Source organism: Mytilus galloprovincialis, chromosome 8 (genome assembly GCF_965363235.1).
Source record: "Mytilus galloprovincialis chromosome 8, xbMytGall1.hap1.1, whole genome shotgun sequence".
NCBI lineage: Eukaryota > Metazoa > Mollusca > Bivalvia > Mytilida > Mytilidae > Mytilus > Mytilus galloprovincialis.
The window spans coordinates 46,389,706-46,399,543 of record NC_134845.1 but is presented as its reverse complement, the minus strand read 5'-3'; the positions used below and the strand labels follow the sequence as shown (position 1 = coordinate 46,399,543).

General features: G+C 33.4%; 1 long non-coding RNA gene across 1 annotated transcript; it reads right to left on the bottom strand.

Annotated features, from left to right (window-relative positions):
• Nucleotides 1-3,222: 3,222 nt before the first annotated feature.
• Nucleotides 3,223-8,277, bottom strand: LOC143042052 (uncharacterized). The gene is made up of 3 exons (XR_012967871.1): nt 7,983-8,277; nt 5,983-6,123; nt 3,223-3,403 (listed from the first exon to the last, which is right to left on the bottom strand). It is a non-coding gene; the product is annotated as an uncharacterized LOC143042052 (long non-coding RNA).
• Nucleotides 8,278-9,838: the final 1,561 nt, after the last annotated feature.

Here is a 9,838-nt window from a genome sequence, read left to right as displayed (position 1 = left end):
TGTTAAACAATTCTACTCCATGTCAGATTTGCTCTAAATGCTTTGGTTTTTGAGTTATAAGCCAAAAACTGCATTTTACCCCTTTGTTCTATTTTTAGCCATGGCGACCATCTTGGATGGTTGGCCGGGTCACTTTTAAACTAGATACCCCAATGATGATTGTGGCCAAGTTTGGTGTAATTTGGCCCAGTAGTTTCAGAGGAGAAGATTTTTGTAAAAGTTAACGACGACGACGGACGACGGACGCCAAGTGACGAGAAAAGCTCACTTGGCCTCTTAGGCCAGGTGAGCTAAAAATTGGTTTTCCACTAGAGAGAGCGGTGATAGGGTGCCTGCTATTACATGGACCAAGGCATTTGTCACTTCTTTTTGTTTGGGGTCATTTCGACCATATTTTGTACTTTTTTAGTTTACAAACTGAATCAAATTTTGTTGTTTATTTGATTCATTGCTGGCAGATGTATTTATATGTAGCTCATTATGATGATTTCTCTGAAAAAATAAATAAAAAAGTCTTTACACATAGAGTAAAACATGTAACCTAGGGCAATTTAATGTAGATCTGACACTTAATCAGTAAGAATAATTGAAATAAAAACAGAGTCTTCCTGTCATTAATTTAAATCTTTAATTAATTGACCAGTACTAGTATTAAAAGAAAAGAATATAGTTAAATTAAATTTCTTTATTCTCTTATTTAAATTTATTAACAATTATAAATAAATATGTTTAGTGTCAAAGTAGCATGCATGAAGTTACGTATTGTATATTGTGTCATTGACTTCTTATTTTTATCTTAATGTTATGATGAATCGAATGTTATCTTTTTAAAGTTTATGTCAAATAAATCTCCAACAAATATTCAAATTGAATAACAAAATCTCATTAGCACTCATACCACATCTTCTTACATCTATAGAGAATCAAATTTTATTTTAAAATTACTAAATTACTAAGTTTTAAAAGTTAGGTAACATACCTTAATGTGAGTTGGAAAATTTGATGTTGTTTGGGCATTCCCAGATATGAGCACATGACAGTATTTGCATTTAACTTTAACAGTTCCTTCAGAAGGAAAATCTGGTGGAATTTCACAATGTTCTCTCATAGACATGACAAACAGCCACTATGTCTCCCAAAATTACTACCAAAAATACTTAACCAAAAATTATGCTCACTATTGTAAGTGAGTGAACAAAATTCTTAAGTTAAATATTGCACCAGAAATGCCCTAAGGTAAAGAAGGAAAACAAAGTCTGGACTAGAATGACAAATAAAAGAACTCTAATTGAATAATTATACAATCAACTTTTTTATTTTAGTGCAGTTGGGATGTTCATTCAGCCTTTGATATATGTATTTTTAACATAAGTTAATTATAAACTAGTATAACAGAAGAACATGCTTACCGTACAAATGCACCATACGTTTCACAGTGATAAATACTAGACGTTTCCTTTTTAAACAGTATTCTTAGTTACAATACTATCGAAAGTTTCTGTATCAATCACTAGACTAGTCATGATTCTTGTAGCCCGGTTTGTTTTAATATAAAAATGATTGAAACCTTTGAGAAATATATACTAGACTAAATTGTACTTAGAATAAGAAAACGAATGTCTTAGTAATTTCCCTTACTATTATTATGTTGTTTTTTGAATAAAGGCTAGAGGTAAACGGAAGGGTTGAGATCTCACAAAACATGTTTAACCGCGCCGCATTTTTGAGTCTGTTCAAAGTCAGGTGCCTCTGGCCTTTGTGAGTAGTGTTGTATGATTTTTAAATTTAGTTCATTTTTATGTTTAGGAGTTTAGTATGACGTAACTGAACTTTTTTCGTTTAGGGGGCCTGCTGAAGCATTTCTTTCGCTGTGTTGAATACCCATGTATGCCTTCAGCTGTTCTCTGCTCTTTGTTCCAGTTGTTGTCTCTTTGACACATTCCCAATTTCCCTTCTCAATTTTATTCTTAGAAACTTCTACAAGATTATATTGTGTCCTTGATGTTTTTCACTTTTGATCAGATCTTTAAGTTTTAAAGAAACCTGATTTTCTTCTTGGTAAAGGCCAATCCACTCTTCATGACATGGCTGCTGCTGTTCTTCTTCAGGTCTCTAATGCTAATGTCAGCGATGAACAGAGATACTTACTTTAATTTAAATGTCTGTTTTACGGCTAAACAACCAGCGGACGAATATTTGACAAATTTAATGTACTTGAATTTTTACATTTTTTAAAAGGTGCCCCCTCTTTTTTTTAAATATTGGATGCGCCACTGCGGGACGTCTTTATAGAAGCACATTTTATATTGCTTGCACGAACAATCAACGCTTTGACAAACCTGTGACATTATAAAAAGAAGAATTTGATTCTTTTAATTACTTTTTTATAGTACAACTTGACAATAAGACCTTCATCTGGCTTTTGTTCGTTCTTCTATACAATGCTTTAATATTATCGACGACAGCAAGTACATCAATAACTGTTGTACTTAATACGAAAATGAAATTTCATATTGAAGTGCATTACGATTGTTGTCTGCTTATCAAATTATGGATACTTGAAATGTAATGTAATTGTTTAATGTTTTTCAAATGAAAGTTATATTTTTCTCGTCCATAATATACATGAAATAATTGTCACTGGAAATAATGCAAGCTATAACCAATCAATCATTGAACAACCGTACAGTATTGTAAACTTCGGATCCTATTATCGCTTTATTACTGCACACGACAAAGAAAGTGACAACCTCACATGTATACCGACCAACTGAAACTGCATGCAACTTGCGCAAATTGCATGATATTGATGCAATTACAGAGGCCAACCAACGAATGCATTTTTCATACCATTTATTTTCTTTTAAGTTTATACGTGTGTGCTTTTGAATATCATATATAAAATGTACATTAAATTTTATAATAGCAGTATTGGTATAAGTTAACTTATCAATCGTCATTTTATATTTTCATATACAAATTGCATTGATTGGTTGACGCACAAATCATTTTTGTTATTATTCTTTACGAGGTACGCTACCACAATTACCATAGTTCTATACGATTCTATGTTTCTCCTGGTCTTGTCGATATGGCGGTGGGTCTTGTCGATATGGCGGAAGCCCTTGTCCATATGGCAGCGGCCCTTCTGTATACGGCTGTGTTTGTGGATATTCGGTCATTGCAACACCAGAATACACCTGACCCCCTTGGGCTGGTCTAGCAGCGGTGTGCTGGCAGTACATGCGGCTAACATATATCATTATGATCCCACAAAAAAAGGCTCCAACACCACTTAAAATCAAAGAGTATGGGACGCCCATGGGTATGAGTGAGTGCATATGAAAAGATACATGTATCATGCGGGTAAGCCAACGCCCGACTGCTAAAAATGTAGATATTCCTGAAAAAGAGATGAACCCTTTGAAGATGCACTTGTTTACGGTAAACAATGCTTTTCCTGCAATTATACTATAAGATGCTGGAGAATGAAAATTAAATCAAATAAGAGTGACATTTTAATAAGTTCATATTTTATTCCTAGCATGTTTGACAAATATTGTATACTGATTTTTACAGTTGTGGCAGTAATCAACTACATTTGTTTTTGTATTCTTATTACTCTCAAAAGTCAAAATTCAAGTTTTACCAAATACAAGGGTAATTAATTTAAACACTGTCAACAACCATGAAATACTCGTCCTTATCTTTCTATGTGAGGAATGTTAACAAATCGCTTAAGAGTCGTTGTCATTAAACTTCACAGCCAGAACTTCGAGCCATTCATGACCAATTGCAAATTGGTATCAACTGCTTGAGTGAAATACAATATTTTTGAGATAAAGGTTGAATCTAATACTGTGGATTCATTAATATTCGTTGGATTCCAATTTTCGTGGATTCCGTGGAAACGGGGGAACCACGAATTTGAATGTTCAACGAATTACAAAATTTATTAAGGAATGTATGCAAAACCACGAATTCAATATCCACGAATATGCAATAAAATTGAGAATGGAAATGGGGAATGTGCCAAAGAGACAACAACCCGACCATAGAAAAAAAACAACAGCAGAAGGTCACCAACAGGTCTTCAATGTAGCGAGAAATTCCCGCACCAGGAGGCGTCCTTCAGCTGGCCCCTAAACAAATATATACTAAATTAAAATAATACAAGACTAACAAAGGCCAGAGGCTCCTGACTTGGGACAGGCACAAAAATGCGGCGGGGTTAAACATGTTTGTGAGATCTCATCCCTCCCCGTATACCTCTAGCCAATGTAGAAAAGTAAACGCATAACAATACGTACATTAAAATTCAGTTCAAGAGAAGTCCGAGTCTGATGTCAGAAGATGTAACCAAAGAAAATAAACAAAATGACAATAAAACATAAATAACAACAGACTACTTGCAGTTAACTGACATGCCAGCTCCAGACTTCAATTAAATTGACGGAAAGATTATGATTTCATCATATGAACATCAGGCACAATCCTTCCCGTTAGGGGTTTAGTATCATACCATCATAACATATATGAGAAGAACATAATCCGTGTCATGCCAACAACTGGTTTTTGAATAAATGTGTTTAGTTCCGATGCAAAGACCCTATAAGTGAATCAATATTAACGCCAAAATATGCAATCTTCAATGACCTGACAACAGTATCGTAACTATATGCAAGTTTTCCTTACACCACGAAAATGAATACATCGAAGTTTATAAGAAAACCATGCACACTAATTTTTATACCGATCTCTTTAATTTAATGATGCATGCATTGCATCAACTGTCTGCTGATTTTCTTTTACTATTGAATCAGGTTTGGTATCATTTCTCGCTCATAAAAGTTAAGTTTTGTTTATCCGATATCTTGCAGTATTTTTGTGGACTTTTTAACAATTTTTTCTTGTCAATGCATGCATCTATAATAAAGCAATGTAAACTTTAATTCGACAGAGTTAAGACACTTCCATTCATTTTTACTACCTACTGTTTTTCACTTGATTTTCTTTTTCAATCGTTTTAGTTTCGACTTTATTAAATTATGTGATGGACAGGCGTAGAAACGAACGTTAATAAAAAATGTGTAAATCATAAAACCCTCAATAAATCTGCATAGTTCGGATGTAAAAAAAGTGTGCACATTCAAAAATAAATAGAAAACAGAATTAAACAGAGTAAGAATCTCCTATACTATGTTTTTCTCTGCTGTAAAATAGAATGGTTTGGTCCCATCAGGCCTTTTAAAAACTGTATATGAACGTAAATCTTAAGCTTCAATACCTTTGTCAGTTAATTAAAAAAAATGGAGAAACAGTCATTAAGAATGTGGAAAATTACGCTAAGGAGGAAGTAGAAAATAAACAGACCAAGACCAATTTTATTGTCCTCTTTTAAAGATTCTTTAAAAGTATCGAGAAAAAAACATAATACAGAATTGTATTGAAACAGGTGACGCTCCTTCACACAGGTAGCACTACCTGCTCACGGTTTAAACATACTTTTTACTAAAATATTTAACCGGTGTGTGTTTCACTCACAATATAAAATTGTAAAATTGTAAAATCCAACTGTAACTTGAATAGAAAAGAATTTATATCGCCTACCTAAAATATTATTGCTGTTGGTAATAAGTGCTAATTTTGCATGTTTTGTCAAAATTTTACACCGAACAGCGCTTACCAAATGACATTTTATGAATTGATCAAGGACAAATCTGTATTAGCTTGCCAACATCTATATACTTTAGGGTTTGTCTCACCGAAAAGAATTTTGACTTTTTTACTATAAATTCAACCAAACAATATTAATAATTCTGTCTGACCGAATGATTTTTTTTGTCTGTAAGACAAGAGTTTGGGATACACTGCTGTTGAATATATTTTTCAGAAATCAACCTAATGTTGTGGTCTTTTTTATATTCTTCAAACACATTCGACACCCCCCCCCCCTTTTGTGACAAAACACTAACTACTGACCTGCTATGATGTACATTATGAATATAGCAACCAAAACACTTTTTGTTCCTTCTTTTTTGTATGTAAAAGTCAGTATGACTGATATCAAACTTAGGACTATTCCCAGGATAACTTCTACCTGGTATTCAAGCAAACCAATAGCTACAAATTAGAGAAGTTTATGTTAATCATAATACAAAGATGATTGTAAATTATAATAAAACACGCGTGCCTGTGTTTTGTAATAGACACAGTTTCTGTTACTCGTTAAAGTTAGGTTCACACTGCCGATCAGATCAACTCGATGATCCCGATTGTTCAAGTTTCCACGATCGAGATCAAGCATTACCAAATTCTTCATCGGGCCTGTTTACGACTTATACCCGACTGCTATCAGACTGTACACGACCTTAACTCGCCCTTTCACGACTCCATCACGACCACAAATTGAATACATATTCGATAATTGCGACCAATTCGCGATCGTTACACTATCTTTACTCGACTAGCTAGACGAAATGAACTAAAATTTCAACCTGATCTCAACTAGACCTGCTCGACCTAATCGTATAGGGGTTGTAGGGATAGTCGGGAATTGATCCGGTATGTACAATTTAATAATAGAAACGTCTGATTATTTTTTTATGACCCGCTACACCGGAGAGGGCATTTACAAATGATACCATTGTCTGTCCGTAAGAACGTATGTACGTCAACACAATTAGTTTCCGTTCTCTAATCTTATTTTGTCTTACCCAAATTTTATGAAACGTATACACAATGCTTATTACCATCAAACACAGATCGAGTGCGAATTTGGGTAACGTCATATTCGCCGTTCTTAGAAATGTCTTATATAATGTTACATGCAAGCTTGTGCATTATCTGTGTCCCATAACACACTATCGTTTATTTGGTTAGATTCAGTACAACAACGAAGTTCTCAGTAAATATCTACATAGAAATAAAGCAGTTTGATTAGTGGGCAAGGTGGTTAGAGTTCAGAGAGACAGGGTAATAGCTGTAACGGAGCTTGAATTGAGCACAGAAGACCAACAAGAAGGCATAGACATCAACGGGCGCAGAGAAATCTAGGTGAGGATGTGGATGAAACGGGGACCACTGTGTAGGCAGCATGAAACAAAATCATTAAAAAAAAAAACTGAACTTCGAGGAAAATTCAAACCGTAGTCCCTAATCCAAAATCCAAATCAAAAGTATGAGAGACGTGCATAAGCGCAACAAAGAGGTCCTATTAGTTATAAAAACTTTCTAAGAGTGAACGACGCTAATATGTTATAGTTTTACATGTACTGCTCTTTTAGTTAGATAGCAAAATACATAAAGTTTACTGTCCCTTTTTCCTTGCTTTCAAATCAAGCCTGCTGTTTGTGTCATATCGTGTGCATATGTATGTAATCAGTGGGTTTTTTCCCCATAGAACTAATATCTAGTAGTTGAATGGTTAAATGTATTCCTCTTTGGTGTATCCATGGCAACAGCGAAAAAAAATAAAGATTAGAAATATTTCGCAAAAGTATAAAGAATAAAGAAAAAGAGCCCAACAAATTACAGAATACATAAATTGTTTTAATTTGCTGTTTTACTTAAAATACCATTCTATCATTATCATCAATGTTAAAAGATTTTATATTTAATGCTAAATTTGAATTTTATATTACGCAAATTATATGAATTGAACAGGTTGGTAGAATTATACTGTTAGTACGGATCTCTTTGTACATTTATGAACTAATTATTTCTGTACTTCTATATTACACATTTGATTACAAATAAATTCCCAATCAATGTCTGCATAAGCACACTGCGTTTTTCAATGGGATAAAATTAAAATACATGAATTCATGTCATGCAAAAAGTTACGTGTAGATGCTTATGATTATTTTGATTGATTTTTTTGTTTAGTTCATGTCTCATTTGTATTCCCCGTACATAATTTATAAAAATAAATATAGTCATGAATGCTTTTATCCAACCAATATAATAACAAAAGTACATACTTATAGCGTTGGATCCAATAAAATCTCCATACCCCACAAGTTTTCTAAAATCTTCCCCTATAGCAACACAATAAAATAATCCCATATGTACTTCAATTATACTGTCTGAAGAATGATGGCGTTCTCCACTCATTTTAGCACGTACTTCAGCAGTGTCAAAGGCAAACCACCAGGGAGAGAAAGCTCCAGCACACAATAAAACCAATGTAATTATTCCAAAAATTGCAGGAAACCGTTTTTCCATTTCATTTACTGTGAATTTATAATAAATTAGCCATCGGCTTTTTAACTGTGTTTGTAAACACGGTTATTTCATGAGATCAAAAAGGGTTATTTCTACCTTTATAAAATCGCCATTCTTCCGGAACGGACGAGTTTATATCAATAGACAAGGAATTGTTTTAAATTGGTTAAATCTAATGTAAATAGGTCAAAGTTATATATATCTTTTAAGGTTGTTTATCCCTTAGAAAAAAGAAGTTCTATGTACTCCATGTGAAGTGAATGTTATATTTCATGAAATCCAACTCGGTGATTTTCTAGCCATTTAGCAACATTGACTTATCCTTCCTGCAAGTTGGACATGATGATATGGGTGTCTTTTTTTTTAAACTTATGATGCAATGGCTGTATCAAGTCTGGACTATGACGGTTATTATCCATTCGTTTGATGTGTTTGAGCTTTTGATTTTGCCATTTGCTTAGGGATTTTTTAGAATTTAACTCGAAGTTCAGTATTTTTGTTAATTTACTTTTTACAATAATTTCTTGTTCCCTTTGTGACTTAACGATAATGTTATAGGTCATGGAATACAAACACGAGAGTCATTTGATCGCATGGGCTTCATTCATTCTATAGTCGGATCTATACAAGTATGGGTGTCTTTTGACTGTGTTCAATACTTCAATAAATATAACCGGTCATAAATTTAAATAGGTTGCCAAGTTATATGCGTTCGGCTGGGAAATTTTACTTTAGTAAATCTGTAAAGGTGCATTTAGTAAGATATAATAAAATATGATTTTTTTTATCATAAAAGTGGAATAGTGTACTGGTCATTCGTTAAGCAGTCATTTTGATTACATTTTGTCAATTTTAGCCAAAAAACACCGCTGCGGATTTAATCCATTTGCAAGTGAATAATGCGACCTTATTATTTCTTTATTCGAATTCATGTCATCTTCTATTTAACCTGTAGTTAAATATGGGGTTACACATGAACAACCCTTACCGAAAAATAAGCCCCTCGGCAAACATTTGCAGCAAACATTGCCGCAACCATTTTACCATGCAAATGAAGGTTGCGGCAAGAATCCTGCAAACATAATTATGCAAATTAGATTTGCCGCAAGCTTTCGGCAATTGTTTGTTGCAAACTTGCGGCAAACTCGCAGAAACTACACATATATGAATGTCATGGTGTAGACACATTCAGTTTATCTTTTCAAAATACACAGCAATATTTCTACAAAGCCAATTTCTGCCTGTATATAAACAGTCATTGAACGAGTTCTTGCAAACTTATGAGATTGAAGGAAAAACATACATGCATTTTAGTTTTGAAAAAGCGAGCAGGGGTCATTCTCAAATAACATCATATACTTGTATTAAGAAATGGAAAAGGATAAATCTCAAATGTGTATTGAGTATATAGCTGGGTAATAATTGCATTACAGAATTAAACTCAATTTTGATAAACATGGTACAGTACATCAGTTATTCAAACTTACAATAGCTAATGTTTTTCAAACACACAAACATGTATATATAGTTGCTTACTTAATTATATGTCATTAATTATTTTATTAAAACATGCAGTTCTATGAATTATTGGTGCTTACAAAATTACATACTG